General features: G+C 49.1%; 1 protein-coding gene across 1 annotated transcript in view; it reads left to right on the top strand.

Annotated features, from left to right (window-relative positions):
* LOC141160886 (protein mono-ADP-ribosyltransferase PARP15-like) overlaps positions 1-22,210 on the top strand; it is a 148,726-nt gene that overhangs the window by 19,132 nt on the left and 107,384 nt on the right. The gene's annotated exons all lie outside the window — the stretch shown is intronic.

Below are 22,210 nucleotides of genomic sequence, written 5' to 3'. Positions count from 1 at the left end.
ACTGTTGCTTTAACACCTACCCCACGGACACAACCTTTTTTCCCCTTCCCAACACGCCTATTCCCCTTTCCACCAGCAGCAGGCCTTTTTCCACTCATTTTGGTGGTTAACTAATTCACAACTCTGGAGTTGTTTGCACAAAAAAACAATGGATGGTAACCGAGCAGAGCTGAGTGGCCAAACTGTGGCATTAGGCCAAAACTATTGGCTGGGTTAGATGCAGAAAAAAATATATTCAGTTTGCAACCTGATGGAGGTCAGTATAGATGGACTAATAGAGAAAGTCCGACACACTGCTACAAGGCCAAATATTTTTTCAGAGGTAGATGCAGAAAAAAATTATATTCAGTTTGCAACCTGATGGAGGTCTGTATAGATGGATTAATAGAACAAGACCCACACACAGCTAGAAGCCCAATATTTTTTCAGAGGTAGATGCAGAAAAAAATATATTCAGTTTGCAACCTGATGGAGGTCAGTATAGATGGACTAATACAACAAGTCCCACACACAGCTAGAAGCCCAATATTTTTTCAGAGGTAGATGCAGAAAAAAATATATTCAGTTTGCAACCTGATGGAGGTCAGTATAGATGGACTAATACAACGAGTCCCACACACAGCTAGAAGCCCAAATATTTTTTCAGAGGTACTGTAGATGCAGATAAAAATTATTTTTAATTTGCAACCTGATGGAGGTCAGTATAGATGGACTAATACAACAAGTCCCACACACAGCTAGAAGCCCAAATATTTTTTCAGAGGTACTGTAGATGCAGATAAAAATTATTTTTAATTTGCAACCTGATGGAGGTCAGTATAGATGGACTAATAGAGAAAGTCCGACACACTGCTAGAAGGCCAAATATTTTTTCAGAGCTAGATGCAGAAAAAAATTATATTCAGTTTGCAACCTGATGGAGGTCAGTATAGATGGATTAATAGAACAAGACCCACACACAGCTAGAAGCCCAATATTTTTTCAGAGGTAGATGCAGAAAAAATTATATTCAGTTTGCAACCTGATGGAGGTCAGTATAGATGGACTAATACAACAAGTCCCACACACAGCTAGAAGCCCAAATATTTTTTCAGAGGTACTGTAGATGCAGATAAAAATTATTTTTAATTAGAAACCTGATGGAGGTCAGTATAGATGGACTAATACAACAAGTCCCACACACAGCTAGAAGCCCAAATATTTTTTCAGAGGTAGATGCAGAAAAAAATATATTCAGTTTGCAACCTGATGGAGGTCAGTATAGATGGACTAATACAACAAGTCCCACACACAGCTAGAAGCCCAAATATTTTTTCAGAGGTACTGTAGATGCAGATAAAAATTATTTTTAATTTGCAACCTAATGGAGGTCAGTATAGATGGACTAATACAACAAGTCCCACACACAGCTAGAAGCCCAAATATTTTTTCAGAGGTACTGTAGATGCAGACACAAATTATTTTTAATTTGCAACCTGATGGAGGTCAGTATAGATGGACTAATAGAGAAAGTCCGACACACTGCTAGAAGGCCAAATATTTTTTCAGAGCTAGATGCAGAAAAAAATTATATTCAGTTTGCAACCTGATGGAGGTCAGTATAGATGGATTAATAGAACAAGACCCACACACAGCTAGAAGCCCAAATATTTTTTCAGAGGTAGATGCAGAAAAAAATATATTCAGTTTGCAACCTGATGGAGGTCAGTATAGATGGACTAATACAACAAGTCCCACACACAGCTAGAAGCCCAAATATTTTTTCAGAGGTACTGTAGATGCAGATAAAAATTAGTTTTAATTTGCAACCTGATGGAGGTCAGTATAGATGGACTAATAGAATGATGCTATGCCCAAAAGATTTTACTTCACTAGGTGCAGTAAAAAAATTGGTATTCTATACACAGGTGGTATATCTTGCAGCACAGATAGGCTACTCCACTGACTAACACACTCTGCAATAGGCCAAAAAGGATTAGCTTTGCTAGATTCAGCCAAATGCTGTGAAAAAAACTTGCACAGCACTGGCACAGACCTGCCTGGCAAAAACTGATAGGAACTGATGTAACCTAGTCCTGAAAAGGACTGCAATTACAATTAGTCTTTACTCCCACAACCTATCTATTTAAGAGCACAGACCTGCCTGATAAAAGTCGTAGGAAATGCTGTAACCTAGTCCTTAAAAGGACTGCAATCACAACTATTCCCTACTCCCAAGCTATCTGTATATTTGTGCGAAAATTGGCTTGAAATTAACAAGGTATAGCGCACACAGCAACAGCGGTGCCGTCTAACACGCAGCTGCAGCAGTGAGAAAATGGTGGCGACGGGGAAAATGGCTTGGTCTTAATAGGGCAAGGACATGTGACATACACTGCCAATGACACATGCCCTTGCTTGTGTGAAAAAAGCACTTCGCTCCGTGTGTGCGCTGCTGATAGGCTGACAGATTGCACCTCCCCACTGCAAATGCGGGAAAGAGAAAAAAAAATGGAGATCTTCATTGTTCCTGCAGAGATCCATCCCCTGCCCCTCCCCCCACCCCGCTGTACACTCAAACTGTGTATTAACATTAATTTTCATCATTACTGAGAAAAAATCCAGTTATGATTTTGGTGCACGAACAGTTATCGAACATAACCTCGAACAGCCGAATTTTTATCAAATTGTTCGTGTTCGCCGAACGGCTCGAACACCGCCCAAAACAGCTCGAATTTGAGATTGGCGAACAGTTCGAGTAGAACAACGCTCATCTCTAATAACAACCTGCTGGATGACAGATGGTGATTCAGTACAAGGCTGGGTGATAGTTAACTCAGATTTAGTAAGTACATTACAAATATAAAGAGAACTGGAGCCAAACATCCCACGATGTAAAAAGGCATTGTCAAAGTTGTTCAATTAAAAAATATATTTTTATTGATACATAAACATTAAAAATCTTCATCAAAATTCAAAAAGTAATACATACCATAAATTGTACGATAATGACACAAGAAAAAGTGTATGACAATTACAGGCGAAACATATATATATTTCCAAATGGAGAAATTGGGTGGCATGTGAATGGATATGGTGATCACTATTATAAGTATATCTCCCCAAATAGACTATATAGGACAGTGTCCTGTGGCCACCATAATCCCTGTTTCATGTTATAGAATATGAACTGGAGTAAGAATGTTGTTGCCTCCTATGTTAAAATGGCAAATGCATGTGTATATATGTATAGATCGGCTAATAAGAATGGACCATCAATAAAGCTAAAAGCCGAACATACCATGAAATCAAGACATGCTTACCCATAGAATGGTAAATTCTTCCTGCATGTCAGAGTGCCCAGATGCGCATTTCGCATACCTTGCTTCCTCAAGGGACCTCCCTGGTGCTGGTTTGTAAACTTTTTGTGTGTGACTTTATACTTTGCCTCCCTCGTGTTTGCCAGTTTTCTCTTTTCCCTGGAATGAGGGTATCGTTAGAGTGGGGTTTTCCTTAATGAGCATGGCCACCGCTGAACACTTCAAGTAGTATTACCATCTAATATACTTATGGATATGCCATTAATTTATAATAAATATGACAGACATTTATCTCAAGAATACGGCTCCGTCACATTTTGCCATCAGTGGAGAGGTAGTCGGAATTCCGTTCGTTTATTATGGGAATTTTAACCATCTCTCTATGAAAATCAGCGCACGATGTGACCCAATTCTAAAGATGTAAATGTGGCACCCCAGGGGTCTGGTTCCCACAGTAATAGCAATATTACGTCTGTGAGCAGGTGGGAGGTTTCCTGGTCAGACATCCTATGCATGCCACACCTCCTGCCCAGTCCTGGGAGGGGAAGAACTTCCCCTATATAAAGCTGGGGCTGAGGCAGGGTTAGGGAGAAAGAGCAGAGAACACAGACAGAGACACAGTCTGGTCTGGAGTGGAGCAGCTTTAGGAAAAAGAAAGATCAGGAGCTCAGTGGGAGCAGTGCTAAAAAGAGATCAGGGGCTGGAAGCTGTAGAGCTCGCCCTGATTGAAGAGTTCTTACCGGACCCGGAGTCCGAGGCTGTGGGGACTAATCCTTACCCCGCAGCAGAAACCGCCCGGCAGGGGATTTCAGGTCCTCTGGCCAAGAAACCCGAAGGCACGGTCACACGCAAGGGACCAGCACCGCGACGTGGAGCGGAAGCTACCAAAAGGCCCCGAGTCACCGGCCATACGGGTGAGCACCACACGGTACACTCACGGACGTGGGCTACTTTTACCAGCCTCTAGCAAGGTAGCCAGAAGAGTACGATTAGTTGGGGAAGCCTACAACTCCGCCTGGCCAGGGGAGATCCCATCTGCTCGCGGACTGACCAGGCCCCGATCGCTAGCCAGTACTCCGGGAGGGTCTACCTTTGCCACCAGTAAAGACCCTGAACTACACCGCACCGTCTCCGAGTGTTTCATCATCCACGTCCGCTGCCCTGAGGCCATACCCCTCCCGTTGGGGGTTATACCATCCCCGCTGCACAACCGTATCACCGGCCTCAGCGGTCTGCCCTGCAGCGGCGGTCTCATGACCGCATTCAACGGGTGGCGTAGTCGAACATTCTAACATCTACTGCTAAATACTGCCGCTCAGTTTGACTCCCTGGGCACGGACCGGGTCACCGCCACGAAACTACTACCCCTCTCAGATCCGGCTCCGGGTAGGCCCCCGCGTGCGCAACGCTACTCAGCACAGGCCCAGGGGCGCGTCAACTTTGGCGTAGTCGGCAGGATTTCGTGCCCGCAACCACCGGGTACTGCGTGCCTGAAAAAGAGACTTTTCAACTTACCTGTGGTGAAGATTCCCGCCATCCGACGCCATCTTCTACCTTCTTCCCGCCATCCGTGGAGTTTTCCCGCCGTTGGACGCCATCTTCTGCCTTCTTCCCGCCATCCGTGGAGTTTTCCCGCCGTTGGACGCCATCTTGAAGATGCCGCGCGGGAAGAAGAGGGGCGTGGACTCCGAAAAGCCCGCGAGAACTGAAGCCCCGCCTCACGTCCGGACGTTGCGTAAGGTCCTGGAAGGAGCCCAGCAGACGCCGACGTCATAGGAGCGCGACGGAAGGTCCTCAACCCTGACGATCCACTGCGGAGCCGCGGCCTACGGAAGAGGATCATCGCAAGGTAGGCCACGGTCCACTAGGGGGGAGGAAGATGTCGGATACGGAGGAGAGCTTCACTGCCGCAGCCACCGCCAGCGCCACCGCTGCTGCGGTCATGCCTTTCACTATGCCCTATATCCCGGGGGCAGCCTGGCTACCCCAGTACTCAGGGGAGTCACATACCCTGAATGACTTTAGAGAAAAGCTGGATAGCCTCTTCCAGGTGTACCCCCTCACAGAAGAGCAAAAAGTGAGCATCCTGGTGGCCCAACTAACCGGGGCAGCCCAAAGGGAGGTAAAGTCCTGGCCACCTGGGAGGAGGACTGTCGCAGGGATATTAACCCGGCTGAAGGACACCTTTGATACCCGCACCTCAGCTGAGATTAAGCTTAGATTCTACGGGTGCAAACAGCGAGCACATGAGAATATAAGGGACTATGCACTAAACCTACAAGAGACCCTGAGAGCCATTAAGCAGACCGACCCTGACGGCATGGGAAATGAGGACAGGCTGTTGACCGAACAATTTATAGAGGGACTATATTGCAATGCCCACCGAACCCAGTTGCGGGCAATGGCCTTACAGGATCCTCATCTGGACTTTGCACAGTTCAAGGACAGAGCCATCCGGGTGCTCCGAGAACCGGCACCGGGTGGCGTTGTGACCCACAGGCGCCCTACTACCGCTTACCACCAGGAGGCGGCGCCCTTGTCGGCAGGGCCTGTGGGGGCTGATGCGCAGGCTTTGAACAATGACCCGGCTCCAGACCTGCACCATCAGGTCCAAGAGCTAGCTAAAAGCGTTGCTGCGCTAACCCGAACTGTGCAGTCGTTACAGGTTTCTGCTCCAGGGAAGATCCAGCTGGCATCCGGACCGGAGGACATCCCGTGGCGTCGATCAAGGAGGACCCCACCGGCCAGAGGAAGACCCAGCGACCGATACAACGAGGACGGACAACCCATCTGCCGCCGCTGCAATCAACCCGGACATATGGCAAGGTACTGTCCTTTAAACTGGCACAACCTGGGGTAGAGGGCCGACCCCTAGGAATAAGATCACCAGGCCCATCGAACTGGCGTGACAAATATGTGGGAGGACGTCCAGTCTTGCCTGTGGTACTGGATGGCATTCCTATGAGTGCCCTACTTGACACCGGGTCACAGGTCACCACCATCCCGTACGTGCTCTTCAAGCAGTACTGGAATGACTCGGATATAACCCGCTACCCTGACGACGACTTGAGTATCATCGCCAGCAATGGTCAACCCGTGCCACAGATCGGATTCAAAGAGATGACCATTAAAATCGGTAGAGTCGAACTGGCAGCACAGGGACTGATCATTGTAGACATTGACAAGCACGAGAGTCACCCAAAGATAACGCTAGGAACTAATGTGATTGAAAATTGTCTTGCAGAGGTGATTTTCATTTTACAGCAGGTTGCCAAGAACGCCAGCTCCGGCCAGCAGCGAGTGCTCCAAAAAGAGATCCGGGCACTGATGCGACGGCAACAGGTGGAACTCTCCGGTGGTGAGATTGGAAGCGTGAGAATGTGTGACCCTTTCCCTATTGCCATGCCCCCAAAAAGTGAAATGATGATTTGGTGCCGGGCAGCTATTGGTCTAAGAGGTAGAGACTACCAAGCAATGGTAGAACCCGTCTACTCAGACAGTAGGCCCACCATTTTGACAGCACGGGGGGTGGTTGATGTACGCCATGGGAGGGTGCCCGTTCGCATAATAAACATCGGGAAGAGAGAAGTACACCTGCCCCGGTATGCCACGCTAGCTAAATTGTTCACCATAAACCAGAATTCTGTACAGGCCGTGGAACCCTTGCCTCCATCTCAACCAGAGGAAGGTAACGGCTCTAAGAAAACAATAGAGGACTGGTGTCAGCAACTACATTTGGGTACTGACTCCACTCCCTCACACCAGAAACAGGGAGTCTATCGGGTGGTTCAAGAGTACGAGAGAGTGTTTAGTAAACACCCATTAGTCTTCGGGCGAGTAAAGGGGGTAGAACACCACATCCCCACGGGAGACCATCCTCCCATAAAGGAGAGATACCGACCCGTACCCCCTGCACACTACCAACACGCCAAGGGGATGCTTAGAGACATGAAGGAGGCTGGGGTAATCAGGGATAGCTGTAGCCCCTGGGCAGCTCCACTAGTCTTGGTTAAAAAGAAAGACAACACTATGAGAATGTGTGTAGATTACCGGAAAATCAACCGTATCACACACAAAGATGCGTACCCCTTACCAAGGATAGAGGAGTCTTTGGCTGCTTTAAAATCTGCTAACTTCTTCTCTACTTTGGATCTCACTAGCGGGTACTGGCAGGTTCCTGTAGCAGAGGCGGACCGGGAGAAGACCGCATTCACCACCCCGATGGGACTTAGCGAGTTTACCTGCATGCCGTTCGGACTCTGCAACGCACCAGGAACCTTCCAACGGTTGATGGAATGCTGTCTGGGACACCGAAACTTCGAGACGGTCCTGTTATACCTGGACGATGTCATCGTCTACTCCAAGACCTACGAGGACCACCTGAAACACCTGGCAGAAGTGTTCGAAGCCCTGGCAAACTACGGCCTAAAGGTGAAACCCTCCAAGTGTCACCTCCTGAAACCAAAGGTGCAGTACCTGGGACACGTGGTGAGTGCTGACGGAGTGGCTCCCGACCCTGATAAGATCACCGCAATTAAGGAATGGCCAAGCCCCTCCAGCGTAAAGGAAGTGCGGCAGTTCCTCGGGTTGGTAGGCTACTACCGAAGATTCATTCCCGGTTTCACCAAAAAGGCAGCTCCTATGCAGGACCTCCTGATAGGCCAGTCCAGGAAGGCCAAGAACCAGAAGCCACCCTTCAGATGGGAGAAGCTGGAAGAAGAGTCCTTCCGCCAGCTGAAGATGGCCCTCACGAGGGATTAAATCCTGGCGTACCCTGATTACAGCCAGCCCTTTATCCTCTACACCGACGCAAGTAACATCGGGCTAGGAGCCGTACTGTCCCAGATCCAGCAGGGGAAGGAACGGGTAATTGCTTACGCCCGCCGAAAACTGCGACCCACCGAAAGAAACCCTGAGAATTACAGCTCATTCAAGTTAGAATTCCTGGCAGTGGTGTGGGCAGTCACCGAACGCTTTAAGCACTACCTCGCCTCTTCCCGGTTCACCGTGTACACGGATAACAACCCGTTGACACACCTGGATACGGCAAGACTCGGTGCCCTGGAGCAGAGATGGATGGCCCGCCTGTCCAACTATGAGTTCACGATCAAATACCGGGCAGGACGCTCCAATACCAATGCGGATGCCCTGTCCAGAATGCCAAACCTACCGGACGTAGGGGAAGATCCAGAGGAATTGGAAGAAGTTGAACTCCCCGCGTTCCACCGTCATGGGACTATCCAGTATTCCCACCGTGTAAGGGGTAAGCAATCCGCTACGTTCAACCCCTTACCTCATTACAACTGGGCGGAAACGCAAGACAGTGACCCCGCCGTCCGACTGGTGAAGGAGATGCTGACTCAGCCAGATGCCCGCCTTGACCCAGACTCTCCGGAAGAGACCAAGCAACTGTGGGCTGAGAAGAGTCGACTGTTCCTTTACAAGGGGAAGTTGTGCCGCAGAATGGTTAACTCCCGGACGCATGAACTGATCTGGCAAGTAGTGGTGCCAAGAAGAGACGCGGCTATGGTACTGGAGGCATACCACGACGGAGCTGGGCACTTCGGGTGGAAGAAGCTGGAGTTCCTGCTGCGTGGGCGGTTCCACTGGGTAGGCATGAGGGGAACCATCGAGAGGTGGTGCAGAGACTGTGGACCGTGCCACCTAAGAAGGAAGGACCGTGCCAGCCAGAAGACTCCCTTGCAGCCCATCATCACCCGACAGCCACTGGAACTGGTAGCCCTGGATCATGTGAAACTGGCTCCAAGCAGATCTGGGTATGTCTACGCCCTCACAATCGTAGATCATTACTCCCGGTTCCTGGTGGTGGTCCCGGTCAAGGACTTAACGGCTCAAACAGCAGCTAGAGCCTTCCAGCAGCACTTCTGCCGTCCACACGGATACCCGGAGCAGGTGCTGACGGACCAGGGACCTGCCTTTGAAGCGGAAGTCTTCCAGGAGTTCTGTACTCTGTATGGCTGCCGGAAGATAAGAACAACACCCTATCATCCGCAAACCAATGGGCTCTGCGAGAAAATGAACCAGGTGGTGATAGATCTTCTGAAAACATTGCCCCTGGAGGAACGCAGTCTGTGGCCTGAGAAACTGCCTGATCTGGTGGACCTATACAACCACATCCCGGTAGGTTCTACCAACTGTACCCCGGCTTACCTAATGAGAGCAAGACCTGGTAAGCTTCCTGTTGATCTGGAGATGGGAGTCCTGACACCCGAGGACACTTCACCAGAAGCAGACTGGGACACAGAAAGGCAGCAGCAGTACCGGAAAGTACAGGAGAGCGTGGAGCGAAGTCTCTGTCAAGCTAGAGAAAGACAGGAGAAGACTTACAACCAGTATGCTCCCGCTGTTCCCCTGGTACCTGGAGAGCAGGTCTTGAAGAGGAAGAGACGCCTCCACAAGTTGGACGACCAGTGGGAGAAGGACCCGTACACCATACTGCCCTCAAGCCATGAGAACCCGAAAGTCTGCATAATCAGTAAGGATGGAGGAGAAACCACAGCCATTGTATCCCGAGATCACCTGAAGAAGTGTCCCGAACAGCTACGAAGCCCTGAAGAAGAACAAGAAGACCCTCGACCCGCAGAGGAAAGGAAAGATATGGTTAGTACTGTGCTCGGAGACTTCCCTCGGTCTTGGACTCAAGTCAATGGCGCAGTTGTGGTACCCGTCCTCACCTTCCTCCAACCAGCATCTCAAGTACCTACGGAGAAACAGGTAGAGCTGGAAGAGCAGCCGGTCCAGGAGGCAGGAGACCCCACACAAGCAGACCAGGAGGATCAACCCTCTGCTTATAGTGAGCCTGCCGTACCCCTAGTGAGCCAAAGAGCCCGTAGACAGCTGCCCAGTTTATCTTTGACAGCTCCTACACCCCGTAGCTCAGGACCAGTCAGTCAGCTCCGTAGGTCCACTAGAGCCACTAGAGGCCAGTTACCCGTACGTTGGAGGATCTAAGTGTTTAGACTGCTTTATTTGTATTTACCTGTTTATTGTTGCCTGTAAATAATTGTGTATTTCTAGTTAGTTTATAGGTGTCGTTTATGGATTATCCGGAATCCTTTCTACATATGTTTGGAGCGTAACCCAGGAATGGACTAAAGACTGTTAAGGACTCGGGGCAGGACAGACCCCTACCTGGTTACGGTTCCCTGTCTCTTGGTGAAATGGACACCTTTGTTTTCTTCAAAGACTGCACCCGGTTGCGGACATGCCGTGACCATCCTAATGTGTTTTTCTTTATTGTACTGTTTCTGTTTTTTACTTGTTATGTTTTACAAAAATATGTTTAGTCCCGGAGTACTAAATTTCACTAGGTGGGAATGTGGCACCCCAGGGGTCTGGTTCCCACAGTAATAGCAATATTACGTCTGTGAGCAGGTGGGAGGTTTCCTGGTCAGACATCCTATGCATGCCACACCTCCTGCCCAGTCCTGGGAGGGGAAGAACTTCCCCTATATAAAGCTGGGGCTGAGGCAGGGTTAGGGAGAAAGAGCAGAGAACACAGACAGAGACACAGTCTGGTCTGGAGTGGAGCAGCTTTAGGAAAAAGAAAGATCAGGAGCTCAGTGGGAGCAGTGCTAAAAAGAGATCAGGGGCTGGAAGCTGTAGAGCTCGCCCTGATTGAAGAGTTCTTACCGGACCCGGAGTCCGAGGCTGTGGGGACTAATCCTTACCCCGCAGCAGAAACCGCCCGGCAGGGGATTTCAGGTCCTCTGGCCAAGAAACCCGAAGGCACGGTCACACGCAAGGGACCAGCACCGCGACGTGGAGCGGAAGCTACCAAAAGGCCCCGAGTCACCGGCCATACGGGTGAGCACCACACGGTACACTCACGGACGTGGGCTACTTTTACCAGCCTCTAGCAAGGTAGCCAGAAGAGTACGATTAGTTGGGGAGGCCTACAACTCCGCCTGGCCAGGGGAGATCCCATCTGCTCGCGGACTGACCAGGCCCCGATCGCTAGCCAGTACTCCGGGAGGGTCTACCTTTGCCACCAGTAAAGACCCTGAACTACACCGCACCGTCTCCGAGTGTTTCATCATCCACGTCCGCTGCCCTGAGGCCATACCCCTCCCGTTGGGGGTTATACCATCCCCGCTGCACAACCGTATCACCGGCCTCAGCGGTCTGCCCTGCAGCGGCGGTCTCATGACCGCATTCAACGGGTGGCGTAGTCGAACATTCTAACATCTACTGCTAAATACTGCCGCTCAGTTTGACTCCCTGGGCACGGACCGGGTCACCGCCACGAAACTACTACCCCTCTCAGATCCGGCTCCGGGTAGGCTCTGGGCCTGGGCCTCAGCACAGGCCCAGGGGCACGTCATATACAGGTCCCATTTATGGAATCTCCATACATTTATAGCATATACTGGTGATATACCACAAATATATGAGATGGAAATGGATATAACACCCCTTTAACAGCATTTCCTGGGCCTAAGACAGGAGAAGTCTTGTGGCAGTGTCACTGAAGGCTGAACATACAGCCTCATTCACATGTCTGTTTTTCACATACGTGTGTGATCCTTGTTTTTCACAGAAAGAACATATACCTTCATAGTCTATTGTGCTCTTCACAGATCCACCAAAAGTCATGGAGATTTGTCCATTTTTGATTTGAGTTAGGCCAGCCATACACATTAGATGGCGGTCTGCCGAAAGATCGTTTGGCTGGCGGCCATCTCACCCAACACTCTCGTACACAAGAGCGCTCGCTCAGCTGAGTGCTCCTGAGTTCTCGATGAGAAAGCCGCTGATTGACACGTAGACCGACGGCTTATCACAGGGAGAATAATGCGATCGGCACTCCAAAATCAGACATGCCAGATTGACACTTCCGACCATGCTCTGGCCGGCGCCCCCCATACACATTAGCCCGTTGACAGAATTGGTCGATAACAATGGATTCGGCCAACATAAGTGTAATGTGCATGGCCAACTTAAGGCGATGTTCAGTATTTTACATCAGTATTTGTAAGCCAAAACCAGGAGTGGGAACAATCAGAGGAAAAGTATAATAGAAACACGTCACCACTTCTGGATTTTTCACCCACTCCTGGTTTTGGCTTACAAATACTGATGTAAGAAACTCACCAAATACTGAAGGTGTGAACGTGGCCTAAAGACAACATACAGGCTCCTTTGTAGAGATCAGCTATCAAGACTGGGAAAGGACCAAGAGATACACCCAGAGTGTGTGGCTAGATCTGAATGAGCCGCTTACGCAGTACTCTTCCTCCTCTCTGCACTAGGAGCCTCCTTTGCAGGTTGCATCAAAAATTCCACAGGTTGCACCATTTTTCTCCCGGTAAAATGACAGCCATCATTATAGATGATTCTTTAGTTGTTGTTAATTGGGCAACTACATAATGTTGATCTAAAGACAGATATTGAACTGGCTTCAGTGAACATTGATGATACTTATTGACTCTAATGCTTATTATTGTTTAATATTTTAATTGGGTTTAAAAAATGGAAAATAAATAATTTAAAAAAAAAATGCCAGCCATCATGACGGACACCTGAGAACCCATATTAAAGTCAATGGGTTCAAAAAGAGCTATTGGTGTTCATCACGTGATAACTCTGCAACTGATATGTTTTTTGCCCCTGTTTTTCCAGAGGAGCAGGTGTAAGTAGAGTGTTAGGCCATATTACCACATGTGGAAACATTGCATTTTTTTCTGCATGTTTTCTACAGATTTCCAAGACAAAGTGCGAAATAGCAATCTGCATTGTTTATTGCATTTTATTAATGTTTTTTCCTTTTTTCATGTGTGTACTTTTTGTTGTTTTTTTTTGTATGCACTGTTTTTAACGCCTTTTATTAGTGCATAAACGCTGAAATTCCACACTTAAAAACACAATTGAGATTTTGATGCTCCCACAACAAAATACCCACCCAAAAAATACTGAATTCGCCAGAGTCTTTTAACCCACCGTGGGCATGAGTTTTCAAGAAATCACACCCACTTTGCCTGAATTGTTAGGATATGCGCCCACGATGCAGAAATGCTTCGGATTTTTCCTGAGCGTTTCTGCATCTCCCTGGAAGGAAAAACGCATGCAGTTTGTACATGCAGATTTTATATATTATAATATATTTTTCCTGCCAGGTAGAAGTGTTTGTGAAGCGTTTTTGCATGTGACGCGCCCCTGGGCCTGTGTCGCGCTGCGTTGCGCACACGGGAGCTTACCCGGAGCTGGATCTGTTGAGGGTTGTAGTCTCGTGGCGGTGATCCGGTCCGTGCCCAGGGAGTCAGACTAAGTGGCGCTGTTTTAGCGGTAGATGTTGGACGACTACGCCACCCGTTGAGTGCAGCCAGGGAGCTGCTGCTGCAGGGCAGACCGCTGAGGCCGGTGGTAGGATTGTGCAGCGTGATAGTATAACCCCCAACGGGAGGGGTATGGCCTCAGGGCAGCCGACGTGGATGATGGGGGTAGCAGGAACCACTCGGAGACGGTACTGTGTAGTTCAGGGTCTTTACTGGTGACAAAGATAGACCCTCCCGGAGTACTGGCTAGCGATTGGGGCCTGGTCAGTCCTTGAGCAGATGGGATCTCCCCTGGCCAGGCGGAGTTGTAGGCCTCCCAAACTAACGATACTCTTCTGGCTACCTTGCTAGAGGCGGGTATAAGTAGCCCACGTCCCTGAGTGTACCGTGTGGTGCTCACCCGTATGGCCGGTGACTCGGGGCCTTCGGGTTTCTGGGCCAGAGGACCTGCAATCCCCTGCCGGTCGGTTTCTGCTGCTGGATAGGAGATAGTCCCCACAGCCTCGGACTCCGGGTCCGGTGATAACTTCTCAGTCAGGGCGAGCTCTGCAGCTGCCAGCCCCTGACTCCTTGTAACACTGCTCCCACAGAGCTCCTGTTGTTTCTTCCTATATTTGCTTCTTTTCTCTGCTTCTTCTCTACTCACTCACCCTGCCTCAGCCCCAGGTTTATACAGGGGAAGTTCTTCCCCTCCCAGGACTGGGCAGGAGGTGTGGCATGCATAGGATCCCTGACCAAGAGACCTCCCACCTGCTCTCAGACATAACATTGCTGTTACTGTGGAAAACCAGACCCCTGGGGTGCCACATTCCCCCCTAGTGAAATTTAGTACTCCGGGACTAAACATATTTTAGAAAAACATAACAAGATATAACAATAACAATAAAGAAACACATAAAGGTGGTCACGGCATGTCCGTAACCGGGTGCAGTCTTTGAAGAAAGCAAGGTGTCCATTTCACCAAAACAGGGAGACGTAACCAGGTAGGGGTCTGTCCTGCCCCGAGTCCTTAACAGTCTTTTAGTCCGTCCTGGGTTACGCTCCAACTATGTACAAAGGATTCCCGGCAAATCCACCAAAGACTCCCATAAATTACCAGAAATACATAATTATTTACAGGATATGGCCGCTCTCAGTCCTCGGCCAGTGGGGATAAGGAATGGCTGCTCACAGTCCTCAGCCTGGTTTAAGATAGGGGCACATGGGGAACAATTCACTAATCCCAACGGGGACCATATTTTAATTAGCAGCAGTCCTTGTACCCTTACGGGTAACTATTTACAGCTCTTTATTCACGCTACTTCCCTTCAGTAGCTATGTCCTCTTTGTGCTCCCTCCTGAGGGTAGTCCTCAGACCCGTCCGGGTCCTCTTGGCTTTCCTCGTATTGGTAGTACTGCAGCTCCTCCTCGGTTAGCTGGGTTAGTATCTCTGCGACAGTCCTCCTCCCAGGTGGCCAGGACTTTACCTCCCTTTGGGCTGCCCCGGTTAATTGGGCCACCAGGATGCTCACTTTTTGCTCCTCTGTGAGGGGGTACACCTGGAAGAGGCTATCCAGCTTTTCTCTAAAGTCATGCAGGGTATGTGACTCCCCTGAGTACTGGGGTAGCCAGGCTGCCCCCGGGATATAGGGCATGGTGAAAGGCATGACCGCAGCAGCGGTGGCGCTGGCGGGGGTTGAGGCAGTGAAGCTCTCCTCCGTATCCGACATCCTTCTCCCCCCTAGTGGACCGTGGCCTACCTTGCGATGATCCTCTTCCATAGGCCGCGGCTCCGCAGTGGATCGTCAGGGTTGAGGACCTTCCGCCGCGCTCCTGTGACGTCGGCGTCTGCTGGGCTCCTTCCAGGACCTTACGCAACGTCCGGACGTGAGGCGGGGCTTCAGTTCTCGCGCGCTTTCGGAGTCCACGCCCCTCTTCTTCCCGCGCGGCGTCTTCAAGATGGCGTCCAACGGCGGGAAAACTCCACGGATGGCGGGAAGAAGGCAGAAGATGGCGCCGGATGGCGGGAAAACTTCGCGGATGGCGGGAAGAAGGTAGAAGATGGCGCCGGATGGCGGGAAACCTCCACGGATGGCGGGAATCTTCACCACTGGTAAGTTTGAACAGTCTTTTTCAGGCACGCAGTACCCGGTGGTTGCGGGCACGAGATCCTGCCGACTACGCCAAAAGTTGACGCGCCCCTGGGCCTGTGTCGCGCTGCGTTGCGCACACGGGAGCTTACCCGGAGCCGGATCTGTTGAGGGTTGTAGTCTCGTGGCGGTGATCCGGTCCGTGCCCAGGGAGTCAGACTAAGTGGCGCTGTTTTAGCGGTAGATGTTGGACGACTACGCCACCCGTTGAGTGCAGCCAGGGAGCTGCTGCTGCAGGGCAGACCGCTGAGGCCGGTGGTAGGATTGTGCAGCGTGATAGTATAACCCCCAACGGGAGGGGTATGGCCTCAGGGCAGCCGACGTGGATGATGGGGGTATCAGGAACCACTCGGAGACGGTACTGTGTAGTTCAGGGTCTTTACTGGTGACAAAGATAGACCCTCCCGGAGTACTGGCTAGCGATTGGGGCCTGGTCAGTCCTTGAGCAGATGGGATCTCCCCTGGCCAGGCGGAGTTGTAGGCCTCCCAAACTAACGATACTCTTCTGGCTACCTTGCTAGAGGCGGGTATAAGTAGCCCACGTCCCTGAGTGTACCGTGTGGTGCTCACCCGTATGGCCGGTGACTCGGGGCCTTCGGGTTTCTGGGCCAGAGGACCTGCAATCCCCTGCCGGTCGGTTTCTGCTGCTGGATAGGAGTTAGTCCCCACAGCCTCGGACTCCGGGTCCGGTGATAACTTCTCAGTCAGGGCGAGCTCTGCAGCTGCCAGCCCCTGACTCCTTGTAACACTGCTCCCACAGAGCTCCTGTTGTTTCTTCCTATATTTGCTTCTTTTCTCTGCTTCTTCTCTACTCACTCACCCTGCCTCAGCCCCAGGTTTATACAGGGGAAGTTCTTCCCCTCCCAGGACTGGGCAGGAGGTGTGGCATGCATAGGATCCCTGACCAAGAGACCTCCCACCTGCTCTCAGACATAACATTGCTGTTACTGTGGAAAACCAGACCCCTGGGGTGCCACACATGCATTTCCGCATGCGGGTTGTCAAGCGCTTTTCCAAGCGATTTTAGCATCACTTGGAAAAGTGTTTGATAACTTGGTCACACTATATAAATCCATGAAACCGGCATGGATTTATATAGTGTGACCAAGTTACGATGCCGATGCTGCAAATGCAGCATCAATAGTAAAAAAAGAATAAAATGGTGAAAAATAAAAAAAAACATTATACTCACCTTCCGATGGCCCCCGGTCTCCTTCTCTGGTGTCTTCGGCGGCTCACGGTTGTGTAAAAGGACCGTCACATCGGCGGTCGCGTAACCTGTCACATGACTAAATTACGTCATGGAAGGTCCTTTTACACCACCGTGAGCCGCCGAAGACACCGGACGCACCATACAGGTGACCTTGGGCCATCAGAAGGTAAGTATAATGTTTTTTTTAATTTTAATTCTTTTTTAACTACAGGTACTATGGTACCCGGGTCTGGAGGAGAGTCTTCTCTTCTCCAGACCCGTCTACCATCCGCGCATTAAATCGCTTAATATCCGTGTAGCACCCCGAGGACTCGGCTGCTACAGGGGTATTGCACCTCGAACCAGAGGTGTGGTATTCCACTCCCGGGTAAGGATGGAGTGTGGAACGGGGCTCAGTTAGCTGCATACACTACACTCACCCCATTTCCGGGGGACAGATCAACGGTACTCCCACCAGATAGATGTGCAGGTACGACAGCGTCTGTCCCTGCCTGGAGTGGGGAGGGGGGAGGAATATCCCAGTGGTGTAGGAGCAGACAGGGGAGGGACTCTGGGCATAGGTAGGAGCCCATTGGGTGCTGGTCACCTGGGCTCGGGTGTCAGAAGGGAGTATATAAGGTGGGCACCATGATAGAACAAGAGGAGAAGAGGAGAGAAGAGGTGCAGAGGAGTGCAGTCTGAGAGAGTTCAGCCAGAGAGGGCTGACAGGGAGCTGTGGCTCAGTCCGGGCCCAGCTCCAGAGCCAGGCATGAAGCAGAGAGAGAGAGAGAAGTAAGAGAAAGAAGGAACAGAAACACCAGGAAAGGCCCAGGGACGCAAGAAAAGAGGGAACCCTAAGATCCCACGGAATAACGGGTGAAGGGTTGGCAGAACAGGGTACCGGATCCCAAACTGGTGGAGGCCAATTATCCTTAGCCAGGAACCGGAGGTCGTGGTCAAGCCTTGGCGCGACCCCTCACCATATCCCCCAGGAAGGCATACCGTATAGGGTCAGGGAAACCGGGAAAGGTTTCGCCACCAGAAGGCCCGAGGGAGCCAGACAAAGGTGGGTCCCTGGTGGGGACGGCCAGTAGGAAGGAAGACAGGGGAACTCTGGACCACGCTCTGGAATTGCCTGGGAGTTGGCCGAATCCCTGACCTGGTGGACACAGCATGACTCGGGCGGTCTTGACTGCGCATAAGGGACCTGATAAAGAACTGTGAGTAAAGCATTGAAAACTGCAGCTGCACGTCTCACTGAGTCCTTGTCGCACTAGCACCATCAGTACCGGGACACTTGCACCATCACTACCACCATCTTCCACACTAGCTGCCCTGAGGCAATACTCCTCCCGTGGGGAGTCATCCCATACTGCGCTGCACAAACAACATCAGCCTCAGCGGTCTGCAGTGCAGCGGCGGTCCCCACTGACCGCAAATCACGGGTGGCGTAGTCGAACAGTATAAACATTGCCACTTAGTTTGACACCCTGGGCACGGACCGGGTCACCGCCACGAGGACTACTGACCCCAACAGATCCGGCTCCGGGTATTCCCCGCGTGCGCAACGCTACATACAACATGGCCCAGGGGGCGCGTCATCCGCATGTGTACATGTAGTCATGCGGATATTATACTATTCAATGCAAGTCAATGGCGGCGATTACGAAAAGTAAATGGTAGTGCTGCAGATTTTTCCATAATGATAATCCGCAGCAGAAATTTTCCACAACATGTGCACAGCACATGCGGATTATCACTGGGGACGATTGCAGACCTTCTACCAAGCGTTTTTTTAAGCGTTTCCCCGGCAGAATTGCCGCTGCAGAAATGCTTAAAAAACGCATAGTGGGCACGCAGCCTAAGGCTATGTTCACACATTGCGTTTTTCCAACTTTTTTTTATGCAAATTTTCAGCTGCGTTTTACCGTACCAGCAAAGTCTATGAGATTTCAGAAATCCCATGCACACACATTGCTTTTTTTTCCTGACTGTTTTGTCAAAGAGCTGCATTTTTGCAAAATGCAGCATGTCACTTCTTTCAGCATTTTTGGAGCATTTTTCACCCATTGAAAGCAATGGGTAGTGCAAAAACAGTGCAAAAACGCAGGTATCCGTTTTTGTTGCATTTTTGGTGGCAAAACCTGAGGAAGTTGAATCAGGTTATCTTTTTATGCAATAAAATTTATCAGCATGCACAAGAGACACATGTATCCTAACAAAAACGCAGGAAAAAAAGCAGCAAAAACTCAGCAAAACCAGCTTTTTTGACATTGCTTCTTTACTGCCAAGAGAGCAGGTTTTGCCTGCAGAAAAATGGATCAAAAATGCAACGTGTGAACATAGCGTAAGGCTATGTTCCCACAATGAAATTTTGGTGTGTTTTTGATGTTGCAGTATTTGTACACCTATTATTTAAATTAGGTTACTTGTGTTTTTTGAATGCGTTTTTCTACTCATTTTTCTATACATGCGTTTTTGTCTCTGTTTGGTTTGTCTTTCTTTAAATAAAGCTGGTTTGTTTTTGAAAATACAGGGTTTTAGTAACTAGAAAGCATATTTACCTTGGAATAATCCAGGAGCCCACCACACCGTGGTTTCTCATTGTTTTTAAAATGTATTCATAGATGTTTTTTAGAACTCTGTATTCTAAATAAAAATTATTTTTACGTATAGTGGTGTATATATATTGCTATGCGTTATGAATTTCTCCTTTTTTGGATAAATGTTTAGGTATATGTTATAAATACTGATGTAAAATACTGAAAGTGGCCTAAGATTGAAACAGTAAGGAATCTTCAGTGTGGAGTGTTCACAACAATGCGCTTCTTAAACTGAGAAAACTCCTCCTCTAAAGACGCATGCTGTTTTGAACCACTGGAATGGTGGTTATTAGGCCTCATTCACACGTCCGTGTTGTGTCCGGTTTCTTCATAGATAAAACACGTACTCATATGGTGCTATCATACAACAATAGGTTCGTGAAAAATACGTACAGCACACGGATGGCATCATTGTACAATCCGTGTACTGTACGCACTTAACATTAAAAAGTAGAAAAAGCTTTGGCATTTACTTATCTATCCATGAAAAATACTGATGACACGCTGACAGTAAAAGTAGATACACTGATGACACCGGTACTATTTTTTCACGGACGAGTGAATGAGGCCCAAGATGGATTTTTTTTTTTAACATGGTTTAATGGCCAAAATATTTTTATTGTTACAATATTATTGTCTGATGCATAAGGGGAGACCAAATGCATATAGATTTTTTTTACTGTTTTTAATGCTTAAAATATGATTTTTGCTCTTTTTTTATCCAGATATAACAATTATTGAATGCACAGGCAAGTTCTGTGTGTGCATAATAAATATATATAAGTATATATATATATATACACATACACTCATGACTGAAGCTTTTGAAAGTCTGCTTCGACATATTTTTCCAACAATTACATTTTCCGCAAATTGAAAGCTCTCCAAAGCCTTCAAATACCCATACGAAGACATGTTTGACACAATCTTTTCTTCACACCCTACTCTTTTTCATTATCTGTATCAGTACGGTTTATTAACTATTTTAGCTGAGAGCTGTGCTTTTTTTTTTTTTTACTATCCAGATTCACCCCAAAATGGCTGCTGTATTCCCTGTCTCAGCTTTTATACAGGATCTCCTTCCTGATTAGGTGTGCTATACCATGTGATGTGATAGCTGAAAGGCATTATGGGGCAGCCCATCTTATCATGCCAGAGATCATGTGAGCCTTCTCTGGCTGATACAGTCTTCTGCAAAGTATAAAATAGCAGTTGCCATTTTAGGTGATTCGTCTGAAGCAAAATTGCAAATTGTTCCATTTTGCCGCGTCTTAAAAGTTGATACAAATTTGAATTGATTTTCTCATCTGTAATATATGTATTATGAGGTCACACGCCAACTAGCTTCTCATCCTCTGCCCTCATTAGAAAGAAGCAGATGTGAATCTAGTTGTAGAGTGACCGCAGGTATGCAAATCACATTCTCGAAGTCATGCGACTGCTCAATTAGGCTATGTTCACACATTGCGTTTTTGCTGCTTTTTTTCTGCAGCAAAACCTGATCTCTTGCCAGGAGGTTTTTTCAGGATTTTTCTTGCTTTTTTGGTGCATTTTTTTCACTGTCCTTTAGTCTCTTTATGCATGTATATAAAGTTCAGTGAAGAAAAAAAATTTCATTCTGGTTTTGGCACAAAAAAACACTGAAAAACCTGACACCTGCATTTTTGGTGCGTTTTTTCAGCGTTTTTTTCACCACCCATTACTTCCAATGGGTGAAAAAACACTGAAAAAACACTGAAAGAAGTGACAAGCTTTATTTTGCAAAAAAAAAACCATGCAAAGCACAAAATCCTGAACAAAAAAACCCCAAGATGTGTGCGTGAGATTTCTGGAATCTCATAGACTTTTCTGGTACTGTAAAACGCAGCTGAAAATTTGCATAAACATAATGTGGCACCCCAGGGGTCTGGTTTCCACAGTAATGTAATGTTATGTCTGAGAGCAGGTGGGAGGTCCTTTGGTCAGGGATCCTGTGCATGCCACACCTCCTGCCCAGTCTTGGGAGGGGAAGAACTTCCCCTATATAAACCCGGGGCTGAAGCAGGGTTAGCAGTCAAGGAGAGTAGAGACAAGAAACAGCAGAAGCAATACTACTACGAGTCAGGGGCTGGCAGCTGCAGAGCTCGCCCTGACTGAGAAGCTTTCTTACCGGACCCGGCGTCCGAGGCTGTGGGGACTAACTCTTACCCAGCAGCAGAAGCCGACCGGCAGGGGATTTCAGGTCCTCAGGCCCAGAAACCCGAAGGCACGGTCACACGCGTGGGACCAGCACCGCCATCGTGGAGCGGAAGCCATTAGAAGGCCCCGAGTCACCGGCCATACGGGTGAGCACCACACGGTACACTCAGGGACGTGGGCTACTTATATCCGCTTCTAGCAAGGTAGCCAGAAGAGTACAGTCAGTTTGGGAGGCCTACAACTCCGCCTGGCCAGGGGAGATCCCATCTGCTCAAGGACTGACCAGGCCCCGTTCACTAGCAAGTACTCCGGGAGGGTCTATCGTTGTTACCAGTAAAGACCCTGAATTACACCGCACCGTCTCTGAGTGGTTCCTGCTACCCCCATCATCCACATCTGCTGCCCTGAGGCCATACCCCTCCCGTTGGGGGTTATACCATCTACGCTGCACCATCCATCCACCGGCCTCAGCGGACTGTCCTGCAGCGGCAGCTCCATAGCTGCATTCAACGGG

The sequence above is a fragment of the Phyllobates terribilis genome, unplaced genomic scaffold (genome assembly GCF_046119375.1).
Source record: "Phyllobates terribilis strain yellow unplaced genomic scaffold, ASM4611937v1 Scaffold_9__5_contigs__length_417890890, whole genome shotgun sequence".
In the NCBI taxonomy this organism is placed as follows: Eukaryota; Metazoa; Chordata; class Amphibia; order Anura; family Dendrobatidae; genus Phyllobates; species Phyllobates terribilis.
The sequence above is the reverse complement of the archived record's forward strand: the minus strand, read 5'-3'. Positions and strand labels throughout refer to the sequence as shown.